At 42.7% G+C, this 24,444-nt stretch overlaps 1 protein-coding gene and 1 long non-coding RNA gene across 7 annotated transcripts in view; one reads left to right on the top strand and one right to left on the bottom strand.

Annotated features, from left to right (window-relative positions):
• Positions 1-11,387, bottom strand: part of zzz3 (zinc finger, ZZ-type containing 3) — a 125,346-nt gene extending 113,959 nt beyond the window's left edge. For 2 of the 5 annotated variants that reach the window (XM_080195155.1, XM_080195154.1), the window contains exon 1: positions 11,130-11,387. The gene's annotated coding sequence lies outside the window, so the exon portion shown is untranslated. Of the gene's footprint in view, positions 1-7,608; positions 7,628-11,125 lie in introns of those variants that run through there. The other 3 variants (XM_080195156.1, XM_080195159.1, XM_080195160.1) reach the window with 3 other exon arrangements.
• LOC145347578 (uncharacterized) lies at positions 11,162-24,364 on the top strand. 2 transcript variants are annotated; one of them, XR_013887832.1, is made up of 3 exons: positions 11,162-11,222; positions 14,594-14,832; positions 23,961-24,364. It is a non-coding gene; the product is annotated as an uncharacterized LOC145347578 (long non-coding RNA). The 2 variants fall into 2 exon arrangements; XR_013887831.1 differs by lacking the exon at positions 23,961-24,364 and adding an exon at positions 15,692-16,674.
• The last annotated feature ends 80 nt before the right edge of the window (positions 24,365-24,444 follow it).

The raw sequence follows: 24,444 nt of genomic DNA, 5'->3' as shown, positions 1-24,444 counted from the left end.
GGGATAAATGCATATTCTGGAGGAGAAAGGTCAGGGGGCGGCAGTGTTTATATTGGTGCAGGCTCGATGGGCCAAATGGCCTCCTTCTGCACTGGAGGGATTCTATGATTAATTGCAGTGTAGGCTCACAAGCGTGGCCACTTGGGGAAAATACCAGGTGACAGCTGTAGGTACCTGAAGGAAAATAGTTCAGGTATTTGAGAAATGGAGGTTCCCACTCTGCTTTACCCAATGTAGGTGGCTACAGGAGCAATGGCAGACAGAGGAGTAAACTGACCAAGGGACGTGATTCATCAACGGTTAAGTGGAGTGGCATTTCAGATGGGCCACGCTGCAATTAAAAGGGCAAAACTGGCTAAAAGGGGCCGAATGGCCACCGCTTCACCCCAAGAGTATGTGGGGCCCCACTGTAATTTTTTGTGCTAATACTTTGCGTGTAACCCAAATGCTTTAAGGCATGATTTATTCACGTAGTTAACCTGACTTCTCTTGGACTCTCCTCACTTAACCCACTACTGAGCAGACTGCAACATAAACTATAGCTGAGTTACCATATCCATCATGCAAATCCTTTGATGTTTCAATTCTCTGCTAAGGTGAGTAGGTGAACATAAGAACTTGGAGCAGGAGGCAGCCATCTGGCTCCTTGAGCCTGCTCCGCCATTCAATAAGATCATAGCTGATCTTTTCGTAGACTCAGCTCCACTTACCTGCTCGCTACGATAACCCTTAATTCCTTTACTGCTCAAAAAGTTATCTATCCTTGTCTTAAAAACATTCAATGAGGTAGCCTCAACTGCTTTACTGGGCAGGGGATTCCACAGCTTCGCAATCCTTTGTGTGAAGAAGTTCCTCCTCAGTCCTAATTCTGCTTCCCCTTATTTTGAGGCCGTGCCCCCTAGTTCTAGTTTCACCTGCCAGTGGAAACAACTTCCCTGCTTTTATCTTATCTGTTCCCTTCATAACTTTATACATTTCTTTAAGATTTCCCTCATTCTTCTGAATTCTTATGTATATAGCCCAGTCTACTCAGTCTCTCCTCAGAAACCAACATTCTCAACTGCGGAATCAATGTAGTGAATCTCTTCTACATCCCCCCAGTGCCAGTATATCTTTTCTCAAGTAAGGAGACCAGAACTATACACAGTACTTCAGGTGTGGCCTCATCAGCACCTTATACAGCTGCAACATAATCTCGCTGTTTCTAAACTTCATCCCTCTAGCAATGAAGGACAAAATTCCATTTGCCTTCTTAATTACCTGCTGCACTTGCAAACCAACTCCTTGTGATTCTTGCACAAGGATACACAGGTCCCTCTGCACAGCAGCATGCTGCCATTTTTTACCATTTAAATAATAGCTCATTTTGCTCCTATTCCTACCAAAATGGATGAGTGGATGAATGTCAGTCATTCCCATACAAGAACACTAGAAAGATTTTCAGCACAGAAAGTGGTCAATGTTTGTTTAACTGCAATCAAAAACTAATGTTCTCTCCTTGCTTTCTGCCCACGTGTTTCCTGTTGGAAATACCATACATTAAACATTCAGCATATTTAGGGTAAGGACACTCAAAACGAGTTAGAAAAATTGCACCCAAAGCAAATACTAGTATTCAACATGGCTGTAGTATGGTACCTTAATGAATGAATTTGTTCCGTTTCTCCCATCATGCTAGACTTGTAACCACCAGAACAGAGGTGGTTAAGACATGAGTTTGTGTGTATCAGCCATGTCTCAGTTAGCAGCCCACTCACCTGAGTTGGTTCTGGGTTCAAGGACCAAGACAGACTTGAGCACAAGATTCAAGGCTGGCACTCCAGTGTAATAGTACACTGTCAGAGATGTCATCTTTCAGATGGGATTTTAAACTGAGGCCTTATCTTAGATAGGCAAAAAAGTTCCCATCACACTACATGGAAGAGGAGCAAGGGAATTCACCCTGGTGTCCCAACCCTAGGGGTTGCTCATAGCTTCTTGAAAGTGTAATCGCAGGTGGACAGAATGGTGAAGGCAGCGTTCAGCATGCTTGGTTTCATCGCTCAGAACACCGAATACAGAAGTTGGAACGTCTTGCTAAAGTTGTACAAGGCATTGGTACAGCCACACGGGGAATACTGTGTGCAATTCTGGTCACCCTATTATAGAAAGGATATTATTAAACTAAAAAGAGTGCAGAAAAGATTTACTTGGATGTTACTGGGATTTGATGCCTTGAGTTATAAGGAGAGGCTGAATAGACTGGGACGTTTTTCTCTGGAGTACAGGAGGCTGATGGGTGACCTTGTAGAGGCCTATAAAATAATGAGGGGCATAGACAAGGCAGATAGTCAATATCTTTTCCCAAAGGTATGGGAGTCTAAAACAAGACAGCAAAGGTTTAAGGTGAGAGGGGAGAGATACAAAAGTGTCCAGAGGGAAAAATTTTTCACAGAGGGTGGTGAGTGTCTGGAACAAGCTGCCAGAGTTAGTAGTAGAGCCGGGTACAATTTTAGCTTTTAAAAAGCATTTAGATAGTTACATGGATATGATGGGTATAGAGGGATATGGGCCAAATGCGGGCAACTGGGATTAGCTTAGGGGTTTTAAAAAAAAAGGCGGCATGAACAAGTTGGGCCAAAGGACCTATTTCCATGCTGTATGACTCTAACCATATTTATCCCTCAATCAGCAACACAAAAACAGATTAGCAAGGCTGCTTGCAGGATTGTGCTGTCCGCTAATACAACAATGACTATGCATCAAATAAAACTCTTTTGGCTGTAAAATACTTTAAAACATCCAGTGGTCAAGGGAGACATGTATAATTATAAGTTTTTTTTAGGGTTAACTGAGCCATAGTAACTAGCAACACTGTTTCCCCTAGATTACAACAATGACCATTGGATTTGGATTAAAACATCCAAGGTCTTCACACATAATCACTAACCAACAGCTCTTGCTGGTAGTGCATGGGTGCAGATGTTGATAGAGAAGGGTTTCAAAGCAGCTAAATTACTACTACTACTGCCCCCACTCCCTCATCATCCCAACACATACAATCACAAGTACTGACATTCTGAGGGCAAGTCTCAAACTACAGTAGAGACTCTTAAATCGTCCCTCCATTCCCACATATCAGAAAAACATACATAAGTTCAATGTGCACTGGCAGAAGGTGAGGCGCGAGTAACCAGGCTTACTCATGAGGAATGGCCATTGGAGAAAAGTAGAGAGCAACCGGTGAAGCTCTACCACAGCAATGAGCTCCAGAGCAAAGGAGAGAGAAGACTGGCAGGAAAAGACACACCACATGACAGTCTACAGAAACAATACAGCTTCTGAGGATTCATTTTCATCTGGACTCCTCAGCATCATTATAAAACGTTAATACTTGTTCCATGAGGGAAGTGATGGCCTATCACTAGATGGTATTATCGCTAGACTATCAATCCAGAAACTCAGCTAATGTTCTGGGGACCTGCGTTCAAATCCCACCATGACGGAGAATAAAATTTGAATTCAATTTCAAAATATCTGGAATCAAGAATCTAATGTTGACCAAGAAACCACTGTCAATTGCTGGAAAACCTATCTGGTTCACTGATATCCTTTAGGGAAGGAAATCTGCTGTCCTTACCTGGTCTGGCCTACATGTGACTTCAGAGCCACAGCAATGTGGCTGACTCTCAACTGCCCTCCAAGGTCAAAAAGGGATGGGCAATAAATGCTGGCCAGCCAGCAATGTTCATGTCCCACAAATGAAAAAAATGTACAATATTGTCTCTCCTTCAGCCCATGCTTTCCAACACAAAAAAATATAAGCCTCAGTAGATTTAAAACCTGCAGGATCGAAGAATCGAACCGGAGAGCAAATCTCTTCAACGGTTTGTGAGATTTAATCCATTCCAACTCAAATTTAGTATTTCAAAGTTAAATTACTGATAACTTAGTGGACTTGGTGGGGGGGGATGGAAACAGCACATATAACATTTAATTAACTAGCTAATAACAAAAGAAACCAAAAGAAAAATACTTAGTGCACAGGGCTGCACACCAGCTTGATTCTATCATCCACTTCCTATTCTACAGAAGATGGATCAGTTTTTTTTTTAAACAACAAAACCCTCATTGTGTTATCAAATATTTCAGGAAAGCATAATGGTGGGTGTATGAAATACTAATACCGAGTTCACTTGAACTGTGGAAAAAAACACAGCCAGACAATTATAGAGTTACTTCGCCAAACTTAGGCTGTGTCTAAGAGAACACTCTTGAGTTGTGTGATAACACAGAAACAGAGGTTGGCCATTCAGCCCATCAAATCTGTGCTGCCATTCAAACAATCATGGCTGATTAAACACTTCAGACACCCCCAACATCCCCAAAGCCCTTTACATTGCTAGATCTCTGAACAACTAATCTCTACCTTAAAACATAGTCAATGAGAACTGAAAAGACTCACAACACTCCATGTGAAGAAATTGCTCCTCTGCTCAGTCCAAAGTGGCATCCCCTGATTTTAAAATTGTGCTCTCTTGGTTCTAGACTCCCCAAAGGATACATCTTACTGCATCTACCTTGTGTGGTATCACACTCTGGTGATTTTCAGCTCAGTCAACAGCACTGGGGTCTTGGGGATGATTAAGAATGAACATCACACATCATTAAAATACACTGGTTCAAATCTGTTGCACCCTGCCACCCCCCCCCCCCCCCCCCCCCGCCCCCCCACCACCACCCCTGACGTAGTCTTGGTCCCCTCCTATTTCTCATCTGGACCGTGCCTCTCCCACCTCTCTCTGCCTCTAATTTGTCACACAAACTGCCCTCCAATTACATAGACAAGACAAAAGTCATTATCTTTGGGCTCCACCACACACACAGCCACCAAATCCACCCCTTAAAACTTTAATGTTCAATTCAATTCTGAGGTCAACTGCCGATCTCATCTTCTCTATCAACAAGGGCATCTATTTCCTCCTAAATCACACTGTCTGCCTCATGTAGCTGCTGTTGAAACCTCATTCCTTCCTTTGTTACCTCACAACTTGATTGTGCCAATGCTCACCTGGTCACACCCTCCATGAGCTCAACTTAAACTCTGCTGCCCATATTATAATCACACTCAGTCCCATCCCCCCCATCAAAAAGTTTAAGTTGTAAAGTTTATTTATTAGTGTCACAAGTAGGCTTACATTCACACTGCAATGAAATTACTGTGAAAATCCCCTAGTTGCCACACTCCAGCACCTGTTCAGATACACTGAGGGAGAATTTAGCATGGCTAATTCATCTGACTAGCACGTCTTTTGGACTGAGAGAGGAAACCCACACAGACACAGGGAGAACACGCAGACTTGGCAGTGATCGAACCTGGGTCCCTGGAGCTGTGAGGCAGCAGTGCTAACTACTGTGCCGCTCTATACAGACACCCTGCCTTGCAAAACCATGATTTTAGAAATCTTAAACCTTGCTTCTAAATCCCTCCATGGCCTTGCCATCTCACTATCTTTGTATCCTTCTCCAGCCTTGAGATCTCTGCACTCCTCCGATTCTGGCCCCCTCCACATGCCTAATTTTTCTTCACACTACCACAGCCTTGACCCCAAGCTCTGGAATTCCCAACCTAAGCCTCCTACCATCTTTAAGAAACTCTTACAAAAACTACTACTTTGACCAAGCTTTATCTCCTTATGTGGTTGTCAAATTTTGTTTGGTAGCAGCTTGTGATGGAATGTTTTACTATATGTTGCTGCTAAATGCAGATTTTATAGTTCTGAGCACACTGTAAACTTAAGAACATAAGAAATAGGAAAAGGAGTAGGCCATCTAGGCCTTCGAGCCTGCCCCACCATTCAATAAGATCATGGCTGATCTGAAGTGGCTCAGTTCCACCTTCCCGCTTTCTCCCCATAACCCTTAATCCCCTTGCCTACCAAAAACCTATCAACCCACATCTTAAATATATTTAGTGAGGTAGCCTCCACCACTTCAACGGGCAGAGAATTCCAGAGATTCACCACCCTTTGAGTGAAGAAGTTCCTCCTCAACTCTGCTCTAAACTGTCCCCCCTTATCTTGAGGCTGTGCCCACTAGTCCTGCTGTCCTTTCTGAGCGGGAAGAACCTCTCCACCTCTACCCTATTCATCCCTTTCATCATCTTATACGTCTCAATAAGATCCCCCCTCATCCTTCTAAACTCTAACGAGTACAAGCCCAGTCTATTCAGCCTCTCTTCATAGCTCAACCCCCTCAACTCCGGCTTAAGCCTTAAGCTTAAGTTCAAGCTTATTTGTTAGTGTCACAAGTAGGCTTACATTAACACTGCAATGACATTACTGTGAAAATTGCCTAGTCGTTACACTCCAGCGCCTGTTGGGGTATACTGAGGGAGAATTTAGCACGGCCTATGCTGTTAACCAGCACTTCTTTCGGACTGTGCGATAAAACCAGAACAGTCGGAGGAAACCCATGCAGACATGGGGAGAATGTGCAAACTCAACACAGACTGTGACCCAAACCAGGAATCGAACCCGGGTCCATGGCGCTGCGAGACAGAAGTGCTAACCACTGTGTCAGCGTGCCACCCAGTAAGTATGCTAGAGATAGCAAAGCAAAATCAAATACACCAAAGCTAAATTAAAGAACAATACTCTGGAAATACACAGCATCCTTCAGACCCTAAACTGAAGATATAAACTGGGTAAGGAACTTCTCGCATCTGAAACACTTCTTTCTTTTAAGACAAACACAGCAGCAGTGTCTTTTTCTGTTTTTGTGACAAGTTACTCCTGACCATTATTCTAATTAGACAACACACAAACTTGAGCTGTAGAATGCAACTCAAACAGGCAAATTCAGTTAATACAGCTCTACCATAAATACATCTTAACTGCAAAGCTCTGATGAGTTTCACAATTCAGAACTGATCATCCAAATCCCTGTTTGGAACAGTAACAATGTCTAAAAACAGGTGTCCCAAGATTGTATCTTCCCCTTAGACTGAGTCCCTCTGCGTCAGGATCCTACACTTCCTAACCCTAGCTATGACTGTAACACTACGTTCTGTGCCCTCTTCTTTCTTTCCTTTGACCATATAGCGCGCAAGAAACAATACTTTTCACCGTATACCAATACACACGACAATAATTAAATAAATCAAAAACTAGGAGCCTCACATACGTAAAACTTTGAAACCATCCCCCCCACAATGTGTGTGGACTGCGAGTTTGAGATACTAAAAGACCAGGAAGTTGTTTAAAACTTATTGAGTAACGAGAAAATAGCATTAACAATCCTTTTATTCCACCCCCCCCCAACCCCCAACTAAACTTTCAGCCACACACAATACAAAGACAACAGCCCAACCTGTATTCCTAGGGTGAGGCCTGGGCCCTGGTTTGGGCATCCCCTAAATCGACACAAGGCAACAGACAGAGAGCATGATTAAACCAGAACGGCAGGAACAACAACAACAAAAACCCCTATCAGTTAAGAGTATTCAGACGATTATCTGCAGCATGGTTTGGATACATAGTGCACCAGCCCGAAAATAAAAGCAGTGGAAGCAAGAGACACTAACAGAAAGGGGCGAGTTACAATCCGAATTCAATCTTATATCCCAACCTTCACTTTCAACAGGGCGAACAACATAATCGAGATTCAATTGTTACTGCTCGGCATTTTGTTTTAAAAACGCTGCTGAACACATGGCTTCCTCGATCCACACACTCACTCACTCACACACACACACACACGTGGAAACTTCCACCTGTCCCACAGACAAAAAAGAAACCGACCAGTTTCTAAAGAGACGTTTCCGATTCCAAACTGATCTCAAAATGACCAATTCCACCCCTCCTGCCCAAAATGAAACACGTGCCAAGGACTGATTCACAACCCAGTTTAAGCTGCAACCCACTCCCCACACACAGAAAAAATACAAAGTGCCAGACACTCCCAAAAAAATATTCAAATACAAACATAACCTTCCCTGGGGAGTAGGAGCCTGCATCTGCTGAACCTGCACTAAAGCACACGTGTTCCGCATATTTATCGCCATATTTTACAACCCCACGGGTTACTTCACCATAAAAGTGCCCACAAAGCAGCCAGACATAACTGGTCAAGTCCATCCACTTTACTGCAAGTCAAATTCACACAGCAATCGGGCACTCCGAGTGAAAAAGGGAAGTTCGACTCACATTTAGACAAAAAAAATTATTTACACAAAAAAAATTATTTACACACAATATAAGATGTGAAATTCTGTTTACTTCGAGGCAGCATCCCTTCAAGGAACTATGTTTTAAATTTATCCTACAATTTGTTCATTTAGCTTATTTGGTTAATGAAAGGCACACATACGCGTGAATATTTATTTATAAAATCTGTCAGCATATGAGTTGTGTGACTCTACAATCAGTATAAATATACGTGAATATATATAATCTGTATGTTGTGTATATATATATATATATATAGTCAGTATAGAAATATAGACGTGTATATATAAACAGTATAGACGTGTATATATAAACTCTCAGGATGAGTTGTGTGTGTGTATGTGTGTATATATATATATATAGTACATGAATAGATGTGTATATATAAAATCAGTGTAAACATATACAATCAGCAAATAACTATTTACATATATAAAAGATCACCATATGAATACATATGCATATAATTTGTCAGTTTATGTACACATGTATATAATGACAAAGCATTGTATACATGTGTACATAAAATATGAATGTGTATTTGTATATATATGTCAGTTTATGTATATGTATTATTTGTCAATATAACATCTGTTATAGTAAACGCATTTTATATAGTATACTGTTTATCGGCATGTGTCCTGACATTTATTTAAAGACTAAAAATCCACAGTTATATACATTCTAAACCATCAGAAAAAGGGCTGGTCTCTGAAATATTAGAGCAAGTGAACTTAAATGCCATAGAGGGGTATTTTTTAATTTGCAGAAGCAGCTTTCCAGTGACAGAGGGAACTTTTTTTCCTTCCCAAAGGATCCTGTGTTATTACTTCTTGGGGAAAGGGGGGGGGGCGGTGAGAAGAAAAATTTGAGGGGAAAGAAATGTTTAAAAATGACCCAAAGGAGGTAGGACAAAGAAAGGAGAATCTCTCTTAGAAGTAACTGGAGGGGGAAGAACTGTATGGGGTATTGGGGGGGGGGAGAACTGTATGGGGTATTGGGAGGGGGGAGAACTGTATGGGGTATTGGGAGGGGAGGGAGAACTGTATGGGGTATTGGGAGGGGAGGGAGAACTGTATGGGGTATTGGGAGGGGAGGGAGAACTGTATGGGGTATTGGGGGAGGGAGAACTGTATGGGGTATTGGGAGGGGGGAGAACTGTATGGGTTATTGGAGGGGGGGAGAACTGTATGGGTATTGGGAGGGGGGAGAACTGTATGGGGTATTGGAGGGGGGGGAGAACTGTATGGGGTATTGGAGGGGGGAGAACTGTATGGGGTATTGGGAGGGGAGACGATGGATTGGGGGGGGAGAACTGTATGGGGTATTGGGAGGGGGGAGAACTGTATGGGTATTGGAGGGGGGAGAACTGTATGGGGTATTGGGAGGGGGGGAGAACTGTATGGGGTATGGGAGGGGGAGAACTGTATGGGGTATTGGGAGGGGGGAGAACTGTATGGGGTATTGGGAGGGGGGAGAACTGTATGGGGTATTGGGAGGGGGGAGAACTGTATGGGGTATTGGGGAGGGGGGGAGAACTGTATGGGTATTGGGAGGGGGGAGAACTGTATGGGGTATTGGGAGGGGGGGAGAACTGTATGGGGTATTGGGAGGGGGGAGAACTGTATGGGGTATTGGGAGGGGGGGAGAACTGTATGGGGTATTGAGGAGGGGAGACGATGTATTGGGAGAGGGAAACTGTATGGGGTATTGGGAGGGGGGAGAACTGTATGGGGTATTGGGAGGGGGGAGAGAACTGTATGGGGTATTGGGAGGGGGGAGAACTGTATGGGGTATTGGGAGGGGGGGAGAACTGTATGGGGTATTGGGAGGGGGGAGAGAACTGTATGGGGTATTGGAGGGGGAGAGACTGTATGGGGTATTGGGAGGGGGAGAGAACTGTATGGGGTATTGGGAGGGGGGAGAGAACTGTATGGGGTATTGGGAGGGGGGAGAGAACTGTATGGGTATTGGGAGGGGGGAGAGAACTGTATGGGTATTGGGAGGGGGGGGAGGGAGAGAACTGTATGTATTGGGAGGGGGGGAGAAGAACCTCCGTATGGGGTATTGAGGGGGGGAGAGTGGGGGGGGGGGAGAGAACTGTATGGGGTATTGGGAGGGGGGGGAGAGAACTGTATGGGTATTGGGAGGGGGGGAGAGAACTTTGGGGTATTGGGGGCAGGTTGGTGATATTGAGGGACATGGGTGGGGGAGAGTGGTTGTTGAGAGACATTGACCCTGTTGTGTTCTTTTATGTGATGTTGGCTTCATGCTCCAGACCAATACCACCCCCCCCCCCCCCCCATTCCAAATCCGCTAACAGGAGGCTGGGGTAGAATGGGGTAGGCCTCTTGGAGCCTTGGAATCATCCCCGGCCTCTCCTAAAATCACAGTCCACAACCAGCCTGCCTCGGGTGCGAAAAACAAAAATCCTCTCAAGTGACTTGAGAGAAAACAGTTGAGATGGGGATGAAAATAAGGGGTGGTGGTGGTGCAGGTTAGCAGCAACTCTAATAAACATCAAATCATCCCAACTGCACCATGTTTAATAAGGAGGAAGTTCAATTAAATTACTAAATAAAGTGTGGGCGACTTAATTATTCTGGGTGATTAAATGTTTACAAACAAGATTTATTTTTCCCCCTACCGACCGAACGGGTTTTGTTTCCCCCAGCGGCTGATTGGAGAGAAGCGGAGCCCGCCCGCACACAACGCGGCTCATGAGACGCACGCACGCTCGCTCGCTCAGCCTCTCCCCTCCCCCACCCACTGGCTCGCTCTCTCCGCCCCTCCCCCACCTCCTTGCCCCTCCTCCCCTCCCCCCACACCCGCAGCAGCAGCAGCAGCTGGCTCTCGCTCTCCCTCCGCTCGCGCTCCCACCGCCCCTCCCCCCACCATCAGCCCCGCTCCGCACTCACTCACTCTCTCTTTCCCCGCTACCGCCGCCTCAGGCTCCGCCGCCGTTGCTGCTGCTGCCGCCGCCGCCTCCGTGGCGGGCACTGCTTCATTTCCTTCGTCGGTTTGATTTTTTTATTTTCTATCTCTCTCTTTCTCACTCTCTTCAATTTCATCCCCCCCCTCTCCTTTTTCGTCGTTACATGATCCTGCGGCCTGCTCCTCCTCCTCCTCCTCGCCCTCTCGCTGCCGAGGGAGCTTGGCGGCGGCCATGAATCAGCGAGGGGGGGGGCTTCCCCCCTCGCGTGCACTTACCTCACTTCCGCAATGTGCCGCAACGCGCTCCGCAGCCATCTTTGATCCTGGCCCATTGCCAGACTCCCATCATGCAGCGGGAGGCCAGGCTCAGCCCCCTACAGGGCAATACACACACACACACATCACAGCAGTCAAGACAGCCAGGACAATGTCTGTATAGGTCATCCACATCTACCCCGCCCATTAAACTTCCACTTTCTTTAGAAATAAAAGATTATTAATCCAGATAAAAATTAATCTCCATGCCAGAAAATGCTGAAAGAAGTGACGTGTTGCCAAAGCTTCCCATGTTGCAGGACAAACACAAGAATGTCAAATTTCAAACAATCATAATTTACACTAGAAGCTGTCCTAACAAGATAGCACCTGAGTTTGGTGACTTCTTCCTCTAATCCCACCTCTTAGTCTCGTTCATAGAATCCCGACAGTGCCGAAGTGGCCAATCGGCCCATCAAGACTGCACTGATTTTCTGATAGAGTATCTTACTTACCCAGGCCTTGTCCCCCTGCCTTATCCCTTATGACTCCACACATTTACCGTGGCTAATCCATCTCACCTACGCATCTTGGGCCACTAAAGGGCATTTTAGCATAGGCAATCCACCTAACCTGCACATCTTAGAACTGTGAGAGGACACCTGGAGGAAATCATGCCGACATGGGGAGAACGTGAAAACTCCACACAATTGCCCAAGGCCGGAATCTGGGTCCCTGGAGCTGTGAGGCAGCAGTGCTAACCACTGCGCCACTCCATTCTATGTTTTGTGCTCTTCAAACTGTACTCTTAACACTTTTAAACTTTCTAATAATGCTGATCTTTCTCTTCACCCCTATCTGTAACTGCAACGCTATTCTTCACCCTAGCTTTTCCTTCTCACCCATGTACAGTATGTTTTGTCTGTATACTTAGCAAGAAACAATACTTTTCACTGTATCCCAATACATGTGACAATAATCAATCAAATTAATTCAGTCTCCTGTGTGTGCTAGTAATGACAGCAAGCCCATTTAAGATATGTCAAACTTACAACATGGCTCATTTACACTTGCTGAAAGCAACCTATGCTAGAAACGCCTTCACTGCAAACAAAAGAATCGGCTCATACTTTGCATCTTTTTTGAATTACCCAGATGTTTGGGGAGGTTTTAGTTCGTCCATGGCATTGCCTCTGCTAATCAGATTTGACTTAACAACCAGTCAGCACTCTTTTTGTCCTGTAGTGTAAATTATTGTGATCATTTGAAATTTGGCATTCTCGCATTTGTCCTGAGGATTGCAAGGCAACATGTCTCTCTTTTCAGCAATGTTCTAAATCAATAATGAATAAAAATATTCTTGCTCCTCTTAATATGTTTTGATGTTAAAATCACACATTCATTTTAATTTAAAGAGTAAATGACTTTACTCTTAATGTACCTTAGTGTTATATCTTCAGCTAATGTCTCAGGTCGATTACTTTCTCGTTCAAATGAAAGATTTTTTAGCCCACTCGAAACCCATTCACTTGCATAGAGGGCTCATTAACTGCTTAGTTCTCCATGATGCTGCCAGAGCCATTAAGTATTTTGTATTTATGTTGTGGCAGCTAGGGTTTTATAGCACTCTCACCTCTGAGTCACAAGGCTTCAAGTTCAACTCTCACTCCAAGGTCTGGACACAAAAATTAAAGTTGATGCTCCAATGCGGTACTGAGGGAATGCTGCATTGTCAGGAGTGTCTTTCTTTCAGTTGCAAAGTTAGACTGAGGCCCCATTTGCCTGTCCTAGTGCATGTAAAAGATTAATTGGCACTGTTTTGAAGGAGAGTTATCTCTGATGGCCTTAGCCTTCAAGCAAAGCAGATTACTTAGTCTTTTTAAAAAAAAATAATTTTAGTCCTTCCTGAGAGTTAAAAAGCCAATGAGCAGAGTGGACGGGGAAAACCGTTAATCCATCTCCTTGCTTGCCCCTAAAACCAATTCCAATTCAATCCAATTCAAGGTCCCCACCCGAGAGACAGAGTAGATCCAAGCTGACAAGAGCAGGCATTACACCTGATCTCCAGCATGACCCTACGTTTGAACTTAGCAAAAAAGCCAAGAGGCAATGACTGACAATTATTCAATTATTACGTTTATTAATAATCCAATTATTACATTTGTGCTTGTTTGAAATTGCCACGTGCAAATTGATTGCAGTGTTTCCAATAGTGACTCCACTTCAATGAAAGGGTATTCCATTGGCTATGAAGTGTTTGAGACATCTTGCGGTCACAACATAAATGCAAAACTTTCTATTCAGATTTCTAGTATTTGCATATTTTGTTTCAATATTATGGCGGGATTCTCCAACCTCACCCACGGCTGGGATTCTCCGATCTCACTCGTGGCTAGGATTCTCCATCCTCACCCGTGGCCGGGATCCTCCGACCTCACCCACGGCTGGGATTCTCCGATCTCACCCGTTGCTGGGATTCTCCATCCTCACCCGTGGCCAGGATCCTCCGACCTCACCCACGGCTGGGATTCTCCAACCTCACCCGTGGCTGGGATTCTCCAGTCCCACTGCAGTGAATGGAGTTTTGGCTGAGCGCCAAACTCTTCACTCTCATTGGCAGTGGTGGCGGGGCGAACGAGATTGGAGAATCTTAGTCTTTATCATTTCTTTCAATTTGTTCTGTGACCATATCCAAAAAGTGACACTGTTTTAAAAGTCTGGCACATTTGATTCAGATGTCTTCTGTAAGTGACTGGTTTTGGTTTTGAAAGACATTCAGAAATGTTAAAATAATTCAAAACTCAAATCAGAACACTGGAAATGTACAAAACATCAATCAACATCTGTAAAGAAAAAAGACCAACTGTTATTGTGGATATGTAACCTCCATCAGAAATTCTGATTTTAAAATGTCACTTTATTGAGAATACTGATTCATATTTCACCCATTTAATCTTTTAATGTCCTTATTAAAATTAAAATAGTTAATAAAGATTGATTCATTTACAATATTTAAAAAATAATTTTTAAAAACTATCATTCTTTGTTTTGAAAAATATTAAAATGAATAAGAATCAAGTTAAAAGTGACTAAATAAGTCAAATTCCTTTCTGATTACATGAAATTCTTGGAATACAACCAATTTGGGGGATCACATTCCTTGATTCCATTTTTTTGTCTGTGATAACAACCAACAGGCTTCCTAATAATTAACAGGATCTTTTGGCCATGGAAGGAATCCATAGAATCCCTACCTTGCAAGAGACCATTCAGCCCAACCTTCTACCTGGCCCTATGCCTATCCCCGTGCCCCTGTGCATTTACCATGGCTAACTTATAGAAGAGTAAGTTGAAGAAGAAATACCTGTCGAGTGTGGTAGTGAAGGAGCAGTGGCATGGGACTAATTGAATAGCTTCTTCCAGAGAGCTGACACAGGTATAGTGAGCCATTTGATTTTCAACTATGCTGTATGATTCCAAGATTTTTGTTCCATGAATGAGTTGTGTCTGCTGAGAAAACATGATACAAAGATGACATCTGATGGTGGACGTCTCATAGAATCCCTACAGTGCAGAAAATGCCATTCAGCCCATCAAGCCTGCACCCACCCACATAATTACCTTGCTCATCTCCGACACTACGGGGCAACTTACAATGGCCAATCAACCTAGCCCACACATCCTTGAAGTGTGGGAAGAGACTGGAACACCCAGAGGAAACCCACACAGATATGGGGAGAATGTGCAGACTCCACTCAGACAGTCACCCAAGACTGGAATTGAACCCAGGTCCCTGGCACAATGAGGTGTGCTGTGGAATGTTAACACAGTTCAACAGGTTGATAATCAGCCCAGGAATCCTTCCCAAAGGGAAAAAGTGTGTGAAGATACACTAAAAAGACGGAAATAACCTGCTCAAATATCACCGTATTTTTTAATATTTAAAACTAATTGTTGTTTGCTCCATTAACAGCTTAGTGAGTTTACCTAGTGAAAAGCCATGCTATGCAGGTTATTTATGGGTTTGCTGATCTCGGCTGGAGCAGTGACACCAGTTGTGGGCTGTGAAAATTAGCCAAGGTTCACACTTTTTTATAACCAATAACCTCTGTTGACACTGTGCAAAGATAAACATTCCTGTTGCACTCTGAACTTTAGTACTTTGGCCTCAAATGTCTTACTGACTGATCTCTTGTCAGTACTTTGACATACTGCCATTCACTAATTAACTGAGCAGCAAAAAAAGCAACATATCTATTCCAACCATGTTATAAGTCCATCTGTTGCTTTCACAGACTCTCATCTGAAGACGGTTTCACTTTCACCATTGGCAATGGTCACAACTCAAGGAAATTTGGTATGTCATCTACAACTCTCAACAATATTTACAGATGCACCATTGAAAGCATTCTTTCTGGTTGTACCACAGCTTGGTATGACTCCTGCTCTGCCCAAGACCGCAAGGAACTACAAAAAGTCGTGAATGTAGCCCAATCCATCACACAAACCAGCCTCCCAAGCATTGGTTGTCCACACTTCCCGTTGCCTTGGCAAAGCAGCCAGCATAATTAAGGACCTCACGCACCCCAGACATTCTCTCTTCCACTTTCTTCTGTCGGGAAAAAGATCTGATGTCATGTACCGACTGACTCAAGAACAGCTTCTTCCCTGCTAATGTCAGACTTTTCAATGGACTTACCTTGCATTAAGTTGATCTTTCTCTATACCCTAGCTTTGACTGTAACACTACATTCTGCATTCTTTCCTTCTCTGTGAACGGTATGCTGTCTGTATAGTGCACAAGCAACAATACTTTTCACTGTATACTAATACATGTGACAATAATAAATCAAATCAAATCAGAAAAGAGTGTGTTTACACATCCAATATCCGGGGGTCAATTGGAAACTCTTGCCACTATGTTTTAGATTACTCAGCTGTGGCTATTCCAGACACCAGTATAAAATTTAGAATGAGTACTGAAGAAGTGCTGCACTGTCTGAGGTGCTGTCTTTCAGATGAGACAATAAACTGAGGTGCTCTATGGTTTCAGGCAATGTCAACTTGGTTTTGTGAAAGGGAAATAATGTTTGACAAATGTATTAGAGTTCTTTGAGAATGTAACAAGCAGGGTGGATAATAAAGGGAAACCAGTAGATGTAGTGTATTTGGAATTCCAAAAGGCGTTTGATAAAGTGCCACATACAAGATAAGAGCTTATTGGGCTGGGGGTGATATGCAAATAGAAGACTGGCTAACTAACAGGAAACAGAGTCAAAATAAATAGGATATTTTCGGGATAACAAAGTGTAACTCAAGGAGTGCCACAGGGATCAGTGCTGGCACATCAACTGTTCACAATCTGTATGACTTAGTTCAGATGCAGATGGTGCCAAATATCATGACACCAGGGCCTGGGAAGGGTGTGTGTGTGCAAATGGAATCGGTGTTGTCATTTCTCAACATCCAGCCTGACTGGCCAGTGTGGAACTGAGTGGCGGGGGATATTTGAAGGGAGCTTGGAGGGATGGGGGATTGGAGAGGAGGTTAGTGTGGAGATTGTGGGAGTGAGAAGTTGGAGGACAGATTGGAGTGGGGTGAGGTGGGGACAGGTTAACGACAGATAGAATTGTTTTGTGAATATCATGATTGCTTTGTAGCTGCTTCCCTGACATCAGATGATTGCCCTGTAATTAATTATCCTGAGGGAGTCAGTATTGGATCTTCAATATCCCCGTTGCTACAGTCACCCTCCCGAATGCATATAGATGTAATCAAAGAAAGACAAAACCTACATTTATATAGCACCTTTCACAGTATCCCAAATCACTTTATAGCCTATTAAATATTTTTGAATTATAGTCATTGGTAGGCAATGATATCAATTGGTGCAATAGGCTGAAGGGGCTGAATGGCCTACTCCTGCTCTGAATGCACATGTTGTAATGTCATTCTGGGATGGATGAGATGAATTGGACTAGATGGCCTTTCTCATCCATAATTATTTGGTGAGTAGAGGGTGGAAATATGGCTGGAATTCTGCTTATTGTCTTGTTAATAAAAGTTTGTTGTGAGCAGGCTTTGTGGGGTGAGATTGCCAGGACAGGAGTGTGTAATGGGCTCAGTGAAACAGTAACCCGCTTTGCACTGCACATATTTCTTAACAGTGTTTTCCTTTGACTTCAATCATGTCCTTTTGTTTACTTATATTTTATCCCACTGAGTTTTTGAGGTATTGAAATATCATGGTAAACTTGTGTTACACACCATACATTGAAATTTATTGTAGTGAGAATACAATTGTGTACCATTTAGTCTTTGTCCTGTGGTCTTTTCAAAGTTGTGTCACACAGACACACTTAAAGGCTCCAATACTTCTCACTGACAGTGAAGAACTACGTTGTTCAATCATTCTAAATGATTTGATTTTTATACTCCATGAGATTACTGATAAAATACAATCCAATTACACCAAATTTTCTATGAAGTAATTATATTGAATAATATGCACCAGGGCATTGAAAGTCTTCTACTTCTACAGAATGGAAATGATATTGTGCAGTTTGTCTGGTTGCAAGTATTGAATCTTTCCCCAAAATATGAATTTACTTTCACTGGTTCCATATGGTACAATGTGCAGAACATGTTAATGAGAGCTACAGTAGTCACCAAAATCAGTGTTATCGTCAGCACGGTGTAACAATAACTAACAAGAGTCTAAAGTTGTGCGGGTTAGGTGGTGTGGTCGTGCTAAATTGACCCTAGTTTCAGGGGGATTAGCCGGGTAAATATATGGGGTTACGGAGATAGGGTGGGAGTGTTGTCAGTGTAGGCTGTATGGGCTGAATGGCCTCCTTCTTCTGTAGGGATTCCACTCCTGTCAAATTAACAATATTGCACAATGCTATTAAAGTCAAATTTGTACTCTCTGGTTTGTTTAATAGTCATGGTGGAATGCGGAGTGGGGAAAATCACCTATAGGGTGTACACAAACTAACACTGTGTTGTCATTTTACTAAGACCTTTCTGTGATTGAACCTTGAAAGGGGAAACAATATCAGGCATGATGGAGGGAGAGAATTAAAGCGGGGGGCAGTGGGGGAGTCGGGGGGTGGGAGGAATAAGGGGCCTGGAAACAGGAGAATGGCAAGGCCCATGATAATTCTCTCTCGCCCTGCCTTGGATGAAGGGACAGACTATATGGTAGCCAAATTTGCCGACAATACAAAAATAGGCAGTAAAGCAAGGTGTTAAGTGGAAAACAAAGAGCCTGCAAAGGGATAGAGATAGGATAAGTGAGTGAACAAAATCTGGCAGATGGAGCATTAACCGGTAAAAGTTGTAGCTTGTAGTTGTAGTTTGAATGGACTTACTTTGCATTACGTTGATCTTTCTCTACATCCTATCTATGACTGTAACATTACATTCTGCATTTTCTCATTTCCTTCTCTATGTATGGTACGTTTTGACTTCTATAGCGCACAAGAAACAATACTTTGCATTGTATGTTAATATATGTGACAATAATAAATCAAATTATTTAAGTGGCAAGAAGCTGCAGAATGCTGTGGCAAAGAGGGACAACAGTGCCCAAGTACAAGAATCACAAGGTACAGCAAGTAATTAAGAAGGCAAATATAATGTTGGCCGTCACTGTTGGGAAGTCTTATGACAACCCACGGGAGATGGTGAGAGCACACCTAGAATACTGTGTACAGTTCCGGTCACATTACTGAAGAGACAAACTTGTACTGGAAGCAATTCAGAAATAGTTCACTCGGCCAATTCCTGTATTTAGGGGCTTGTGTCTTGAGGAAATGTTAAGCAGGTTGGGCAGAGCAGACTTGACAGGCCAAATGGCCTCCTTCTGCACTGAAGGGATTCTCTGATTAATCAATTTTACTGTACAAACAAATTAGAGTTATCATCCCTAAGGATATGAGAAAAGAGATGCTGCAGCACATCCATGCAAGCCATGAAGAAATCGAGTCTTGTCTGAGGAAGGCAACAGAGGTGCTGTCAAAAGATGGGCAATAGATTGAGGATGACATCAGTCATCAATCAGTGCAGTTCTTATAATGAACATCAAGCTGAGCAAGCAAAAAAATGACTCTTGACATCTCAGACAGGCATAGATGAAGACTGAAGTAGATCTGATGTTGTGACAAGTGACCATGGCCCTCAGTTCATGAGTGAAGAATTAAACCACTTCATAAAGGATCAGGAAATTCAGCACTACACATCATTTCCAAACTATCTCCAGTCAAATGGAAAGGTTGAGGCAGTAATGAAATTGCCAAAGGGATTGTCAAAAAAACATTTAGATTCAGCACATAAGTATCAAGGCAATCCTAGAGTAGGGAAACATGCTTAATAAAGCCATGGAAAGTCCAGTGAATAATGTCCCATCGCACTAATACTCTTTCAATAACTAAAATACTCGTTCAATATCTATAACTTTACTGAGGTCAGAAGCAATAACAGGTATGAGTGACAAAATCAAAGTGAAATGACAGGAGCCCAAATTTCACTTTGATAAAGTTGTAAAATCATTGCCTGAGCTGAGAATTGGGGACCCTGTCAGAGTGCAAACATTCAACATGCTCAACAAAGTTACTCTGGCAACTTGGGACTTGTGTAGAGAAGTTGTCACCTCAATCGTACATAGTGAAAATGAATGACCAGATATCCCCTGGTAACTGCAACCTTCACTGATGATGAGGAAGATGTGAGTTCACCAACTGCACAAGGAACTCAACAACCATCAGTCCCAGAGGTCAACCAATGGATCAGCAGCAACACTTGCCATGGCAACAACAATCCCCAGAGAGGCTACATCACCCCAGGAACAACCTGCACATATACCTGAATGCTTTAAGGACTGTGTATGCAATGCTTGTGTAGGGATAGACAGAAGTGGGTCAGACTAGAATGGCCAGTTTTCTGTACAGGTGTGATGATTTTCACTGTAGACCTGGTAAATGTCTGACTTTCAACTACAAATGATAATGTGTGCAGGTTGTTTTTTTATATGAAAAGGGGAAAAATGCTTTTGTGCAATGTGGCTTGCCATAGTCATTTGATTTGATTTGGTTTATTATTGTCACATGTATTGGGATGCAGTAAAATGGTATTGTTTTTTGTGTGCCAGACAGACAAGGCATACCATTCATAAATTTCAAAGGGGAGAAGGAAAGAAGGTGCAGAATATCGTGTTACAGTCAGCTAGGGTGCAGAGAAAGATCGAATTAATGTTAGGTCCATTCAAGAGTCTGATGGCAGCAGGGAAGACACTTTTTGAGTCTGTTGATACAAGATCTCAGACTTATGTACCTTTTTCCCAATGGCATAAGGTGGAAGAGAGAATGTCCGGGGCATGTGGGGTCCTAGTTTATGCTGACTGCTTTTCTGAGGCAGCGGAAAATGTAGGCGATGTCAATGAATGGGAGGCTGGTTTGCATGACGGACTGGGCTATGTTCACAACCCTTTGTAGTTTCTTGTGGTCTTGGACAGAGCAGGAGCCATACCAACCTGTGATACAACCAGAAAAGATGCTTTCTATGGTGTATCTGTAAAAATTGGTGAGAGCCTTAACGGACATGCAACTATCATTCTTAGATGTACGAAGCAGAAGCTATTTCATCCACTACTTGGCACAATGACTGAGGTTACTCTGTCCAGCAGCTGTGAGGGAAAAAATGCATAAAACAGTGAAGGAACATTTATTTGCGGCTACTCTAATAAGACACATCCTTCATTTTTGAAACCCAGCCCCAAAGCTGGGCAAAAATCTAAGCAAAATCAATTGGTCCAGAATCTGGTCTGAATCTGGGCCACATTAGGAAAAGTCCAGTTTATTTTGTAAAGAGCCTGATGTACTGGGCCGGATTTTCCAGCCTCGCTCAACCCAAGTCCGGAAAGTCCCACCCGAGGTCAATAGACCTTTGCATGGTCTGCACATGCCTGCTACGATTCCCGTGGTGGGCAGGATGGGAAAATTCCTACCCACTGTGTTCAAACTGAGGACTAAATATTTCAAATGAGGCTCACTTGGGATTAATCAAAGAAAAGGCAAGGTGTACCAATTCAAGTTTGGTGGCTGTATTTTGGAGCATTTAAAACAAAACTAAAATAAACATTTTCACTTATTCATTAATATTTAATAGAGTTAAAACCAAAATATTCCCCAGTTCTCCACACCTGCAAATATGAATCAATTTCTTACAATTTTGCACACACACACACACACACACACACACACACACACACACACACACACACGCTGCCTCTCAGCCTCATCTTCAACATCCAGGGAATTGCCACTGACCTGGATGCTATTCTAATTACAGGCTCCAGTAATCAAGAGCACTTGAATAATTTAGAAGCAACGTTTTCAAGCACATGGTCTGCATTTCAAGAAAGGAAAATATGACTTTTTCCAAACATCAGTCCAGTATTTGGGTCAGGTTACTGATAATAAAGGTTTACATAATGCACCTAAAAAGATGGAAGCTATTTTCTGAGCACCATCTCTGATGAATGTAACACAATTGAGGTCCTTTTAGGATTAGAAAATTATTATGACCAATTTGTCCCTAACTTAGTATATTATGCAATGGCTTCAATAATGTAGCTATGTGTGAAACAATCACGGGACTGGACAACAGAATGTGAGAAAGCATACGAGAATGACAAAGATGCTTTACCGAAGTCTGAAGTATTGGTTCATTTTAATTTGAAGCTACCATTACCACTTGCTTTGATGCTTCAATTTATGGAGTAGGAGCAGTGGTTTCACATATTATGTCCTCAGGAGAAGAACAACCAATAGCTTTTCCTTTGCGTACTCTGACTAGTGCTGAATCTAACGATGCTCAGTTGGAAAAAGAAGCATCGAGTATAATTTTTACAATACCAAGGTTTCATCATAATTTATATGGTCATCATTTCACATTATTGACGTGAGTATCAACCATTAACTGCAATTTTTTGGCTGTCTATCATTAGCTGCTAGCCAATTGCAAAGATGGTCACTGATCTTACATGCACATTCTTATGACAAAGTATCGTTAATCACAGTGTCATGCTAATGCACATGCATTATCACACTTGCCATTACCTACTGAGCAGATAATACCAAATAGTTTTGCTAATATCTTTTATTTTTCTTCATAAATCATTTGCCTGTGATATCTTCTCAAGTTCAAAGACAAACCGGAAATGATCCGGTGATAGGGAAGATGATGGATATGGTTTTACAACATATGTGTCAAGAAAACTTGAGTTAATTATCCAAGGTGGGTGTCTATTGTGAGGAATCCGAGTGATTATTCCTCCTAATCTGCGTGGAAGAGTTCTTGAACAGCTACAGGAAGAATGACTTGGTAGAATCTGAATTAAGTAATTAGCACATGGTTATTTTGGGTGACCAGATCTGGATGTTCAGATTGAAGAAAAAGTGGGACAGTGTCAATCCTGAGTACGAATAAGAAATATTCCACTGTTGTTTCCTTTGCACCCTTGGAATAGCCTAAAATGCCGTGGCAATGATTACATGTAGATTTTGCTGGTCCGTTTGAAGGTTACATGTTCTTAGTCAGAACTGATGGACACTCAAAGTGACCAGAAGTTATCAAACTCTACCACATTTGAACAAACCATTGTAAAACTTGATGGAATCTTTGCAAGTTTTGGTAAACCAGGACAGATTTTTAGTGATAATGGTTCATAGTTTACTTCACAAGAGTCTGAGGATTATCTCAAGATGAATGGTCTTCAGCATATAAAATCTGCACTTTATCATCCATCAACCAAAGGATTAGCTGAAAGATTGATACAATCCTTGAAGCATTTTTTAAAAGCTTCAAAAAAAGCAAGGTTCATTGTCACATTGTGTGAAAAGCTTTTTAGCATCTTATGGAAACACGTGGAACACGGTGGCACAGTGGTTAGCCTCACAGCACCAGGGACCCGGGTTCAATTCCTGGCTTGGCTCATGTCTGTGTGGAGTTTGCACATTTTCCCCGTGCTGCATGGGTTTCCTCTGGGTGCTCCTGTTCCCTCCCAGAGTCCAAAGATGTGCAGGTTAGGCTGATTGCCTATGCTAAATTTACCCTGGTGTCGGGGGGTGGGATTAGCAGTGTAAACATGTGGCGTTGCGGGAATGGAGCCTGGGTGGGATTATGGTTGGTGCAGATTTGATAGGCCAATAGCCTCCTTCTGCACTGTATGGATTCTCTTCTATCTAAAACTACTTATGTGACTCCCAACACTCACCTGCATTACTACTCTTAAAGAGAAAGTTGCGAACTATGTTCAATTATTATTGCCTCCAGAAATTTCAGAATAGTAAAACATCAACAACAATCTCAAGTTTCTAGGAATGAAGTGAGCACAAAACAATGCTCGTTTCAACAAGGAGCTCAAGTGTTAGCGCCTAATTATGCTGCAAGTGAGAAATGGGTACCAGGCATACTTTTAACAAAAGTAGGTCCAATTTCTTACACTAGTCTGTTGATGCCATGTAATTGCTGTCACCTTAAAGTTATTTCTGTCATTTCCAGGAGTACCAATGTCTTCAGTCCATAGTGCTGTGAATACTACCACAGAAGACTTCCTTGAAGCTGAGTTGTCTGACGATTGTATCTTCGCTAATATACCATGGATTTGATTTTGTCTCGTACTGGGATACAGTACAAAGTATTGTTTCTTATGCACTCTGCAGGCAACTACACCACTCAGGAAGTACACAGGTGAAAAGATAGGGTGCAGAATATAGTACTGCAGTTACAGGCAGGATAAAAAGAAAGATCAACTTAATATATGATACCCATTCAAAATAGGGAAGAAGCTATTCTTCAGTCGGTTGGTATGTTTTCAGGCTTTTGTATAGCGCGTGGGGTCCTTGATTATGCTGGTTGCTTTCCTGAGGCAACAGGAAGTGTAGAGAGAGTCAATAGATGGGGTGGCAGGGAGGTGGGGGGTGTTGGTTTGCATGATGGACAGGGCTTTGTAGCTTTTTGTGATCTTGTCAGAGCAGGAGTCATA

This window comes from Carcharhinus amblyrhynchos, chromosome 9, assembly GCF_965287045.1.
Source record: "Carcharhinus amblyrhynchos chromosome 9, sCarAmb.v2.hapA, whole genome shotgun sequence".
Taxonomy (NCBI): Eukaryota; Metazoa; Chordata; class Chondrichthyes; order Carcharhiniformes; family Carcharhinidae; genus Carcharhinus; species Carcharhinus amblyrhynchos.
Note: the sequence above shows the minus strand (reverse complement) of the source record. Positions and strands in the feature narration are given on the sequence as shown.